Source organism: Triticum urartu, chromosome 5A (assembly GCF_056163025.1).
Source record: "Triticum urartu cultivar PI428250 chromosome 5A, HENAU_Tu73, whole genome shotgun sequence".
Taxonomy (NCBI): Eukaryota; Viridiplantae; Streptophyta; class Magnoliopsida; order Poales; family Poaceae; genus Triticum; species Triticum urartu.
The window spans coordinates 61,467,005-61,480,987 of NC_141877.1; positions in this window are offsets into that span (position 1 = coordinate 61,467,005).

Sequence of the window (13,983 nt, forward strand, 5' to 3'; positions counted from 1 at the left end):
CAGATATGATACAAAGTTATCGAACCAGTAGGAGAACCAAGCAGCCCCTGCACACAGATAACAAATCGTTGCGACCCAACATGTTAAAGGGGTTGTCAATCCCTTTCGCGTAACGATGCCAGAAATTGGTGCGTGATTGGAGAAAGTTGTAATAGATTGAATAAACATATCACAAATAAAATAAAGTGCAGCAAAGTAATTTTGGGTTTTTAGATTAATAGATCTGAAAATAAAAGCAAATAAAAGTAGATCGCAAAAGCAAATAATATGAGAAAGAGACCCGACGGCCGTAGGTTTCACTAGTGGCTTCTCTCGAGAAAATAGCAAACGGTGGGTGAACAAATTACGGTTGGGAAATTGATAGAACCTCAAATACTCATGACGATATCCAGACAATGATCATTACATAGGCATCACGTCCAAGATTAGTAGACCGACTCCTGCCTGCATCTACTACTATTACTCCACACATCGACCGCTATCCAACATGCATCTAGTGTATTAAGTTCATGGAGAAACAGAGTAATGCAATAAGAATGATACATATGTAGAGATAGAACCCATCATGTTATCCATAGTAGCAACGATACATATGTGTCGGTTCCCCTTCTGTCACTGGGATTAAGCACCGTAAGATCGAACCCACTACAAAGCACCTCTTCCCATTGCAAGATAAATAGATCAAGTTAGCCAAACAAAACCCAAATATCGGATAAGAAATACGAGGCTATAAGAGATCATGCATAAAAGAGATCAAAGAAACTCAAATACTTTCATGGATATAAAAAGATAGATCTGATCATAAACTCAAAGTTCATCGTTCCCAACAAACACACTTCAAAAGAGTTACATCATATGGATCTCCAAGAGACCATTGTATTGAGAATCAAGAGAGAGAGGAAGCCACCTAGCTACTAACTACAGACCTGAAGGTCTATAAAGAACTACTCATGCATCATCGGAGAGGCACCAATGGAGGTGGTGAACCCCATCCGTGATGGTGTCTACATTGGATCATGTGGTTTTGGACTCTGCGGCGGCTGGATGAATATTTCGTCAACTCCCCTAGGGTTTTGGGAATATTGGGGTATTTATAGACACTACCAAAAAAAGTCACATCCGTGACATTTTGGGCCGAACGATTTTTTTTTCTGTCATACATATGACACTTCTATGACGATAATTGTGACAAACCCGGTATCATCATAGATGTGGTGGGCTCCTACTTCTATGACAAAAAATCATGACATAAAATGGGATTTTCGTCCTGGGCGGGCCGGAGACGCAACTGCATGACATTCCTTGGGTCGTCCATGACGGAAAAAACCATGGTAGAACCGAGGGGGGGGGGAATTTCGGGGAGTTCCTGATTACGGTGGGAGGTTGGGGGCCGAGCGATGCGCGTTTCTCTCATACACGTACGCGCGTGTGTGCGAGGCGTTGGCTCTAACTGAACCCGAGCGAGGCGTTGGGCTCTAACTAAACCCTTGCACTGCAGGCTACGCGTTACTGAACCCGAGCGATCGATCGATGGCTGTTAACTGAACCCGATTGAGCGATTCCTTCGGTACTGCTGCTAACTGAAGCCGATCGATGCTGCCTCTAGGATGAACAGTGAGCATTGCGGGGGCGGGGGGTTGGATGAACAGTGAGCGGTGGCGTTACCTCTGGATGAACAGGTCCCCGTGGTGTGGTGGAGGGCTGGATGAACAGTAGACGGTGGAGGGGTGCCCGTGGAGGGGTGGATGAACAGGACCCCGTGGTGTGGAGGGCTGGATGAACAGAAGACGGTGGAGGGGTGCCCGTGGTGGGGTGGTTGCACAGGACCCCATGGTGTGGAGGGCTGGATGAACAGTAGACGGTGGAGGTGTGGTTGGGCAGTAGCCGGTGGAGTAGCGCGCGGTGGAGGTTGGATGAACAGGAGCCCGTGGAGGCTGGAGGAGGTCGACGGTGGAGATGAACAGTATCCCGTGGAGTCCCATTTTGCGGTACGCCACACCCCTCCCGATGAACAGGACCCCCGTTTCGACCGTAGGAGGTTCGTTTCGTCCGTTTTGCGGTACGCCACACCCCTCCCGATCAACAAGACCCCCGTTTCGACCGTAGGAGGTCCGTTTCCTCCATTTTGCGGTATGCTAGACCCCTCCCGATCAACAGGACCCCGTTCCAAACATAGGAGGTCCGTTTCCTCTGTTGTGCGGTACGCCAGGCCTCGTTTCCATCGCCTGTTCCGTCGAAGCCCTCCCGATGAACACAACCACGCATTCCGTTCCGACCCAGCCGGTTGGCTCCCATGCGTTCCATTGCCTCCCGATGAACACGACGCATTCCGTTGCCTCCCCATGAACACGACGCATTCCGTTGCATCCCCATGAACAGGACGACGATGCTGTTTCTCCATTCCAACCCAGCCATGTACACGAGCCCTGGCCGTACGTATGTGCGAGTAGGCGTTCGAGACCCCGCCCATATGTACACATACGTGGCCATATTTTCTTTCTTGCACCCTGGCCACTGTACGTACGTGTACATGCTATGTGCGCACCTCTACTGCGACACGTGCATGCCTCTACTATGACACGTGCACGCCTCTACATCGACCAGTATGTACGTACACGTTCGCGACCAGAATGACAACGCTACGTACGCTTCGACTAGGTGGGTCCCGACTGTCAGGCACTTCCTTGCCTGCGAAGATGTAGCTGGTGGGTCCTAGTAGTCAGGGGGCGCATCATTTTTTTTTGCCCGGACACACTTCCTTGCGTGCAAAGATGTAGCCGGTGGGTCCCAGTAGTCAGGGGGGCGAATCATTTTTTTTGCCCGGACGCACTTCCTTGTGTGCGAAGGTGTAGCTGGTGGGTCCCAGCAGTCAGGGGGGCGAATCGTTTTTTTTGCCCGGACGCACTTCCTTGCATGCGAAGATGAAGCTGGTGGGTCCCAGCAGTCAGGGGGAAAGGTTTTTTCCGTGAAATACAGTGGCCCGTCCGGTGGGTCCAGCTGTCAGGTGGAGGAATCATTATTTTCTGCGTAATAAGGAGACACTTCCTTGCTGCGGTCGTGGACCCAGCTGTCAGCCTCTCCACGTACAGTCCACGTCCGATGGAAGTCGTTCCTTGACCACGTTGACCAGCCGCGCTGAGAGAACAATAGCGGTGGACGACGGCGAGGCCTAGGAAGGGAACGACGCGGAGCCGGGGAAGACGCGGCAGTGGAAGCCCGCGCGGAGAGGACTACGAGGGTTCACTGGGTCGGCTGCGCTGTGAGGCTGCCGTTGCCGCAGGGCCTGGCCAGCAGTGGGAATAGTAGGGGCGGTGAGGCCTCCGCGGCAGCACAGCCGGCCATGGGAGGCAGGAGCATGCGGCACGACCGGTGCTGCTTTGTGTGGCTGGAGCAAGAAGACCAAAGGTTGAACAAGCACTACGGCCGTTGGATGGACATCGTACGGTCACTAGAGCTAGAATTGTTCATATTGAGTAAGTTGACAAAGCCTCCATCCCCGTCAACTTAGTTGGCCCACAAGTCATCCTCCCACTATGGTGGGTCCCAGCTAGCAGGGGGTATTCATTTTTTTTGTGCGTAATAAGGAGGCACTTCCTTGAGTGCGAAGATATAGCTGGTGGGTCCGACATGTCAGCAGGGGGAACGTTTTTTTTGCGAAATACAGTGGCACTTCCGGTGGGTCCCAGCTGTCCGGTGGAGGAATCATTATTTTGCGTGTACAGTCCATGGCCGATGGATGTCGTTCGTTGACCACATTGACCAGGCCGCGCCGAGAGCACCATGGCGGTGGACGACGGTGAGGCCTAGGAAGGGAATGACATGGAGCCGGGGAAGACTCGGCAATGGTTGCCCACGCGGTGGGGAGTACTAGGGTTTACTGGTCCGGCTACCATCGCCGGAAAATAACAGGAGGTGTGGGTGAGTAGAAGAATGGCCTGGCCAACAATGAAGTAGGGTGGGGCCGTGCAGCCTGTGCGGCAGCACAGCCGGCCACGGGAGGCGGGAGCAGGCAGTCCCACCGGAGCTGGTTTGGGCGGCTGGAGCAAGAAGATCAGATATTGAAGACGCAGCACGGCCATTGGATTAACATCCAACGATCACTGCTACTAGAATCATTTGTGGACTAAGTTGACAAAGCCAAAGTACACGTCAACCTAGTAGACCCACAAGTCAGCCTCCAAATCTGTCCCAAACAGCATACAACCCGAAATTTCTAGCCAGATTCAAATTAATTTTAAATCTAAATATACCTTAATTTAAATTCAATGAAATTTTACCCGCACAAAAACAATGAAATTTAAAATATCAAAATCCGAAAGAAAACAGTATTTTGGAACTAATTGCGTGTTTGTTGTATTTTTTCATTTTGCAGCCCATTTATTATTACTTATAGCCCATTTCTTATTACTTATAGCCCATTTTCTGGGCAAAATGCGTCCCTCCTCGTCTTGAAAGATTTCCGGCCCAGCAGGGCGTAGAAAAGCAAGTAGGCCTACGTTGGTTATTCTGCAAAAAACAAAATAGCTGGCTAGCCATTTTCAGAAAGGAAAAAAACAAACTGGGCTGGTCATGTGCTAAACATATGAAATAAAAGCCTGGGCTAGACGGGCCACGGGTCCCGCACAACCCAGTTGATACCCTTCTTTGTCCCGAAAAAACAAAATTACTGCGCGCGCTGCTGGGTCCCTACTATCATCCTCATCATGTACAGTCATCTCCTTATTCCTCTCGGTTGTTGACCATGTTGACAACACCGGAGGGTGGCACCGCGGCGAGCGAACCAAGGCGGAGGACAATGGTGAGGCCTCGGACGGGAACGAATAGGAGCCGGGGAAGATCACAGCCAGCAGTGGGAGGCGGGAGCAGGCGGTCTCGCCAGCGCTGGTTTGGCTTTGGCGGCTCGAGGAAGAAGAGACTGAAGAAACGCGACAGACATTGAATGTCAATCCAACGGTCAAGGTTGGCACAATTGTTTGTTGACTAAGGGGACACCAAGTAGCATACTTTTTTATATATAGGAAGAAAACTGCGAGGAAAATGCGTTCGTCTGCCGTCCTCCTCACAGGGAACGTTCGCCACATAAGTGACTAGCACCCTTGGTTTTCAACTGAGAGGTCTTGGGTTCGAGTCCTAGGAACTCTCAATTTTGTCCTCCTTCCTTCCTCGCAAAAAAGGGAAAGAAAATCAAAGACTTGGCAAGGCGTATAGAACAAGCTAGTGTACTAGTAAAGAGACGTTGCCGAGTTTTAGAAAAAAGAAAGACGTGCTCCTGTAGCTGGTTCGAATCCAAACCTAGACTATGACTATATATGGTGATACGCTACTATGCAAGTAATGAAACTGACATATCCAACGTTCGCTTCTCCTCTTCTCTACTTACTCTCCCTAGCATCAGAAGCTCTGGCCGCAGCAACCATGTCCGCTGGCTGCTCGTCCACCTACTCTTCAGCAGGCAACAACCAAATATGCGCCAAGTCGCCACCCGTACCATTGCCTGTGGGTCTCATCACACCCCCGCCGGCACGCGCACCGCGGCCGATTGCTCATAGCAACCCACTGCCGTTGGTGTGGTGCCACTGCTGCAAATCATGCAGAGTCATCCGTCGCGTCTCAACCATAATCCGCAACCCTGGCCGAGTCTTCTACAAATACCCGAATCATGGGGTAATAAATATGTTTAAGTGTTGTTCTGCTGCTTTCATTTGCTGATTTTTTTAATAGTTTGGTTGATGATCTTCCAAGTTGATTCGTGCAGAAAAGGGAAGATTCGTGTGATTTGTATTTCTGGGAAGTTGCTGATGTGGGGGAATGCAACTACGCTGATTATTTGGTTAGCCAAGGAATCCCAATTCCAGCAGGTTGGGGTGTTGGACGAGTAACTGAAGGAACGGCAGAAGAGGAAGGTGCAGAGCAGAAGGTTAAAGATGCAGTTCCTCTGATCATGGCCAAGCAACAGCTGCTGAACGGCCTTGACAGCAATGAGGAGATGAAAGAGCTTGTGAAGATAATGGGAAAAATCTATGTGCTCTTTAGGATGATTGTCTCTTTATTTGCAGTGTATGTAGCACTCGTGATGTATTCAGTGGCTACGACATGAGCACTTTGCTGAAACTAGTAATGATTGAAACCTGTGTAGCAAGCTGGGCGTAGTGCTGTGAACATCTAATTATTTCTATTAACGGAAATGAGGGGGTATCCCCTTTTGCTCATATAAATAAATAAATAAATAAATAGCAGAGGCCCTGTCAGGTCAGCTTTGTTCTCATTCGAAGACGTTGAGCAAATTGCAGTCCAACAGCAAACTATGTCATCAAATTCAAGTTTCACAGCCAAATATGAGTACAACTAAACAACAATGTCATCATGTTTTAGTTGTCATACAATCACCAAACACAAATCAGCACTAACATGTTCTCACAGCAAAATACTAAACAACATGTTCATCAAGTTTCAGTTGTCATAGCAAACACAATTTCACATAGTAGATAAAAAACGTCTTCTGAGAGGCAAATACGACAAAAGCAATGTAATCATCATCCGCAGCAGCAGCGTCAACATCTTCGCCATGTGTATCAGTCTGAATCGTAATTCCCCATGGTGTCATCATCTTCTTCGTCCTCAACGTCCTCAAACGTTGGCTTCTTCTTGATCAACTCTTGTATGTCCACAGCACGACAGGCAATCTTTTCGCCGACGTCATTGACGTGATGGTTCTCAAAGATATTAGGAACATCTTTGTTATCTTGTACATCAGGAGCAGTGTAAGCATCATCTTGTTGTGCAACTTCATTAAATGAATTCCTCTGCTGAAACCTTTGCAATACTCTCCAGTCATCGCTACGTGCAAATGTGTCTTCCAAGAAAAATATCTGTGTGGCTTGATTTGCCAAAATAAAAGGCTCATTGGTTTGGTACGCCACCTTGACATTGATGGATTTGAAATAATCATCAGCTCTAGGTATTGCGATCCTGGAAAACAGGTTATACCAACGACAGCACAACAGAACCACACACCAATGATCCTCGAAACTAGAGATGTACTGCAACTGAACAATGTCTGTTATGTTAGCATACATTTCAGTTGTCTCTTTGTCATACGTATCCGTGCTCATGATGGAACTATTTTGTGTCTTCCTGCCTTCGTCTCGTGCAAGGGTGTTGTAGCGCACATCTCCAACAATGCAAGATTCATAATGTCTTACCCGAGTATTAGGACCCATTGCTAGTGAGTAAAGGGCATCATCAACTGTCTGCCCATCCTCCCACATCTTCTTATCCTATGGTTAGAAAATAGACAAGCTGATCATCTTATGTACTCAATATATTAAAAAACTGACAATGCACTTCAAAAGCTTACATGGTTCTTGAACCATTTCGCAAATCCTGCCATAACCAGTTTGTCAATGTTTCTTGGATTTTGCGGCAGTAACTCCTCTTTGTAGATGCTGCACAACATAGTGATCGCGTCAAACATCTAAATATATAAGAATGTGCTGCAAGTTTAGTAGATTACGATGTATAAGCTGCAGTACTGCACTTACTTGATATAAGGTAGTATCTCAGGATAGTTATTCAACACATACCAAACCATTTTGTCCAAATCTTTAGGTTTGTCCTCTTGTCGACTCTTCCCTGTAACTCGAACAGAATAATCGAAAACATTGAGCCCGGGATTGTCTTCACCCACCTCTTTGCTAAGCTGATCAGCTGTTTCAATGTATTTTGAGCAGAATGTCAATGCTTCTGTAGCAATGTAGGCCTCTGCAATGGAACCCTCGGGTCTAGCTCTGTTCCTAACATAGCCCTTCAAAGTCCCTAGCCGCCTTTCAATAGGGTACATCTAGCCATACTGTACTGGACCTCTAAGTAGTGCCTCATCAGGTAGATGAACAACCAAATGCACCATCACATCAAAGAAGGCTGGAGGATATATCTTCTCAAGGTCGCATATGATAGTTGGTATCTTGTCTCTAAGATGCTCCAAAGCATCTATCCTGATATTCCTACTGCAGAGTTCCCTGAAGAATTGTCCCAACTCTGCAACTGCTCTATATAAGTCAGGGCGGCCCAATCCTCTAAGGATAACAGGTAAAATCCTTTGAAGTAGGACGTGGCAGTCATGAGTTTTCAACCCTTGTACCTTGTTTCCATCTGCACTGACTCTCCTTTTAGGGTTGGAAGAAAATCCATGTGGGAATCTCACACGTGATAGGACCTCCCAGAATTCCTTTCTTTTTACCTTGTACAAGACGTACACAGCTGGGGCCATATCCCGTGGTTTACCTTCATCTTGCACCTGCAAATCCTTTCTGATACCCAGGTGTGTCAAATCAATCCTAGATTTTAAGGTATCTTTCGTCTTACCTTCAATATTAAGAAGTGTGCCGATAATACTGTCACATATATTTTTCTCGATGTGCATCACATGAAGATTATGCTGCAGATCCAAATCTTTCCAATACTCCAAGTCCCACAAAGTGGACCTGCGGATAAACAATAATCTCTCTTCTACCTTGCCACGCTTCCTTTCCCCGCTACCATTACCAGGATGGTTTCCTGGTGTAATATGCCTGACCTTCTCTAATTCAACTTGCAACTCATCGGCGGTGAGCCTCTTTGGCGCATCATAGTTTTCATGCTTTGCATTGAACACATGTCTTCGGTATTTTCTAGGATGCGGCTTGTCCTTGGAAAGGAAACTGTGGTGTCCAATGTAACAGATCTTGCTAAGTATTGCGTATGACAGCGGATTCCTGTCACAGCGAACACATGCATTGTAACCATGTGTTGTTCGCCCTGACATAGTGCCCAAAGCCGGATAATCATGGATGCACCAAATTATAACAGCACGCAGAAAGAAATCAGCTGGTGGGCTGCTATATAGGTCTCACGTGAGAACACCATTCCATAGCTGTTGAAGTTCCTCCATAACAGGCTCCATGAACAAATCAAAATCGTTTCCAGGACTTTTTGGACCTGGGATGAGCAAGGCCATCATGTAGTTTGATTCTTTGGTGTAGACATTTGGAGGCATGTTGTAAGGGATAACAAGCACTGGCCACACGCTATATGGGGCGCTCTGGTGGCCAAATGGGTTAAATCCATCTGAAGCTAATCCAAGTCTAATATTTCTTGGGTCAGCAGCAAACTCTTTGTGTTTATCATTGAAGTTTTTCCACTCACTACCATGAGATGGATGGCTCATTACATTCTGATCTCAGTACTCCTGGTTCCTAGAATGCCACAGTACATTCTCTCTTGTTTCAGCATCATGAAACAACCTCTGCAATCTTGGTGTAATTGGAAAATGTCTCAGAACATTATGAGGAATCCTCTTCATAGCATCGCCATCTTTCCATCTTGATGATTTGCATTTCGGGCATTCACTTAAGTTGGCATAATCCTTCCGGAACAGAACACAATTATTCTTACAAACATGGATCATATCATATCCAATTCCAACTGCACGAAGGAAATTCTTCATTTCACTGGTGTGTGGCAGCTCACACGCATCTGGGAAAGATTTGCGGAAAACAGCCAACATCGCATCGAATGATTTGTTGGTCATCCGCTCAGATGTCTTCACCTGAAGAAAGGTGACCATAGCTTAGAATACTGACAGCTTATTTCCTGGGGTGACAGCAACGTTGCATTGTTCCAACATGCGGGCCCACCGTTTTTCTTCTACAGGTGAAATTTCACGGAATGCACGAGCATTTCGTAGCATTGTTTCAATGTTGGTCAAACTCACTGGCTCCGCCACCACCACCTCCTCCTCCTCTTCCACCTGAGCATCAGGCAGATCAAGATGGTGATATGCTGCTTCCACGTAGTCAATAACATTGACGTTCACAGCTTCACCATGATGAACCCACCTACTATATGTGACCGACATCCCATACAAGTGTAGATGATTTTGCACAGTTGACTGGGGTCTTGTAACTGAATTCATACAACTGCTACACGGGCAGAGCACATCTGATTTTGGACCACCGTACTCAGCTCTGATAAAGTTCATGAAGTTTTCAAACCCCTCGACATATGCAGCGGAGAATCTTCAAGCAGAAGTTATCCAAGTCCTGTCCATCTATTAGATATACAAATTAATTCTTCTACTAGATATTACAGGAAAAACATATATGCTTTTTTATGAAGTCCAAAAACATAATACCTAGGTCGATGTCTAAAGCTATGGCAAGATATTTGGACGAGCAGATCTAAGTAACGAAATATATGTAAAGCTAGTTCAGCAAACAGATTTGAGTGCCAAATTATGGCAGGCTGTTTCAGTAGTCAATGAGGCCTAGCACACAGCCATAGAACTATCGAAGGCCATCGCAACAACAAAGATCGAGTATAAAACGATGTAGAGGTATTTCACCTAACAGATTGGCTACTAGACCATGGCAATCTACGTCACAATAAATATATGGCAGGATATTTTAGCAACTAATCGTCCTTGGCATGCCATCTCAGCTAAGCAGATTGAGTGCAGAATAGGGCAAGGAAGCTTCTTAAGCAGAGCATATTGACAGTAAACTACTTCAGCAAATAGTGAGATTAACAGCGTCTATCAGCTAACCTTCAGCGCTACACCGACATGAACGGGGCCTCAGTCTAGAATGCGCGTACCGTGGGAGAAGCTGATCGCCGTGCGTCTCCACGCGAACGTCGCCAGCGGTGGCGGCGCTGACCGCCGTGAGCCTCCACAAGAACGTAGCCAGAGGTGGCGGTGCGGCTAGAGGACGGCAGTCTACGAGAGCGTACTGTGGGAGCGAGAGGATCGCCGAATCACGGCGCCGACGTATCGGCGCGGCGGGGAGGGCGGCTTTGGCGGACCGAATGGAGTGGAGGGGGACAGAGGGGTTTGGGGAATATTATTGGCTAGTTGGCCGAAGGGCGGTTGAATCGGATTTCGGGGGAATTTTTGGGTGTGGGGGGGGAGGAGGATTTTCGCACGGTGGGCAGGGGGAGTTTGGCGCATGGTCGGTTTCTCCAAGTGCAGTCCCACGTGTCAGTGAAGAGGCAAGCCGAAGCGTGTTCCGTTTGCGTGAGCCGTGTGCAGGACCGAACGTGTGTGGGGTGCAATGCGACCGCGACAGGAGTGCTGTGAGTGTACCACCTTTTTCCTTTTAAGCTAGGTGCTTCGCCCCTCAAAAAAATTGTTGCTTCGCGCGATCCATCGATACTACTACTCGTACTCTGGTAATCCCGACTAAAATGGCGCAGTCGGGTCTTTTCCCGCGCGATATGCCGGGAGGTTGGCTTAGTTGGGTTTTTTAGGACAAGTAATGCTACACCTACGTAATCCCAGTTACGTAATTAACGTAATGTGAAATGTGTGAGTTGTTGATTGTAGATTGGGGGAGGGAAGGGCCCACCACCATGAAAATCAGGGGTGGAGAGAGAGAGGCAATTTATGTTAGCCCTTTCGTAGGTTCCCGTAGATGTAGAAAGATGTGAAATGCGTGAATGTGTAGTATACGTACTATTGGAGTGCCTAAGATAATTTGTGTATGTATAGACCCTATGTGTTTATTTTACTTCACATGTTAGATTTGTCTCGGTTCAATAAAAAGCAGAGTTGGTGATGATGGTGTGCCTGTCATCCTGCAATATAGGCCGTCCGATCTATATCTAACGGATAGGAAGGAAACTATGACAATTTACCCGCACTCCTCTCCACATTTGCAGATAAGGCTTTCCCTCGTTCATCCTTTTCTCCCACAAGATCTTGATCTTCCGTGCAATGCACGGGCATCTTGCTAGTACTCCTACAATATGTATATTATTGTGAAAGTTCATATATACCGACCAAGATTAATGCAAACACAGCAGATTTTCATTACATTTCGAACTTTTATAGGACAGAAAAATAAAAGAAACCCGACCCTAAACCTATTCTACGGCGGCGACCGACGTCCTCCATCTGTGATCTCTATGTACGGGGGCAGGGTTCAAGACCCGTGAAGTGAAGGTGCCGTCTCTGGCGAGGAAGAGTAGAACACGTGATACGTACCGGCCAGTTGGCACACCATGCCCTGCCGCCTCCCATGACCTACTCATCCTCGGAGGAGTTCCGACCTCGGCGGTGCCGGATGTTGGACGGCGGCAGGTAGGACGCATGGCTGACGGTGCTCCCGTCGTCGCCGCCAGCGTGGCCACCGCTTGTGCGGTCGCGTCCGCGTCCGTCTACGCCGCTATTGCGTCGCGAGAGGCGACTTGAGCGAGGGCGGCGACCTCGAGCTTCATCCCCGAAGACAAGCTCTCCCGTAGAGCGTTTGCACTTGCGGTCATGGCGGATGTGATGCCAGGTAGGAGGACGATGCGCTATGGTGTGGAGGTTAGCTGGGCGTTGCCGCTTTAAGTAGCGCATTCCGGTGAGGCCAAGCGTCCGGGTGCGTCATTAAGTTGCCGGAGTTCGTTCCTCGGGCACCAAGCCTCTTAACGACGGCATACAAATGGATGACATGAATGCGGGCAGTTGGCGCCGGCTGGGAACGCACCGCGCGACGGCGCGAGGGACGAGGGTTTTGGTGTGCCAGGGTAGTCAGCTGCGGTCGTGGCAACGTTGGAGATGCCCTTTTCTCACATGCGATCCCCGCATGTCATTGAAAAAGCAAGACGACCCGGCATGCTCTCAGGTCCAGAGGATGCAGTTGGCCACGCTACACCACTCCGCGGACGCGTTGCGACACCCCGTGCATCCTCGATGAGCCGGGTGTTGGGGTGTGTTTGGATTGTGGCCAAAGTGCACCTTACCAAAATTTTGGTCATGACCCAAAGATTGGTCTTTGTTTGGATGGTTGCCATTTTTTTGGCATGCCAATGAACTCTAGTTCATTTTTCTTGCCAATGTCGGCCAAATCATGGGCAACCAATACCTCAACCAAAATTTTGGTCATGACCCAAAGATTGGTCTTTGTTTGGATGGTTGCCATTTCTTTGGCATGCCAATGAACTCTAGCCAACTCTAGTTCATTTTTCTTGCCAATGTAGGCCAAATCATGGGCAACCAATACCTCAACCAAATTTTTGGCTACCCAATGCTTTGATGGGGCAACCTTGGGACAAACCAAACATACCGTTGGTCGTGTCACGGCACTAACGCCACCCTCGGCACACTGAAACCGACCGTGTCTAGCTACGATATGAGCGTGTCGCTCACCGCGGTTGCCGTGTCCAGAGGCGGTGCTGGAGCTGTGCCCCGTTGTTGGCCCCAACGACCCACATGAACGGTTGTCGATGGCGAGGAGGTCGTGGGCCAGCTCCTCCATTGGACTAGTCTGCCCCACATGTCGGTTTCCCTGTTTTCCCGGCCATATTCGAGCGTCAGTGCTCCGCGTTGCGCATTAGGCCTTTCACTATGTAGGCCAAACGAGACAACTTATTGTTTATTTGAGCCGTTCAAGTATAATCATGTGGCGTTTGCTTATTTCTCATTCCTGTCCAACCCTCTTCTCCATCGATCATGTCGCCCTCCAGCCGAGTCCATCCTCCCACATGCCTCATTTGAACATTCCGCGAAGTATCATTCGCATGTACCCACCCTACTCCTCTTTCAATAGATCTCCGGACCCCGAGATGATATCGAGAGGGAACGAATGGGGGCACGTGATACCTAAGGCGGATTCAAAATTTTGAACCGGTGATCATAGCATCCGCAAATCATATATAAAGGGTATTTAATGTTCGTTTCATTTTTTGAAAATACTATATACTCACTCCTATCCTTTCTAGTTTACATATAAGTTTTATGTGTAGTCAAAGTATCTCTACTTTGATCAAAAAGGTATCAACATTCAACAACGCCCAATCAATATTGTTAGATTCATGCGTACTCCTAGATTTGTACTCGAGATGGTTTCCAATTTGACTATTGACAAGATTAATAGTACATGATATGTATAATGTGAAAATTATATCATTGGAAACTCCTTTCACATACAAATTTGACTGTATGCTTTGTGTAAGTTGCATTTC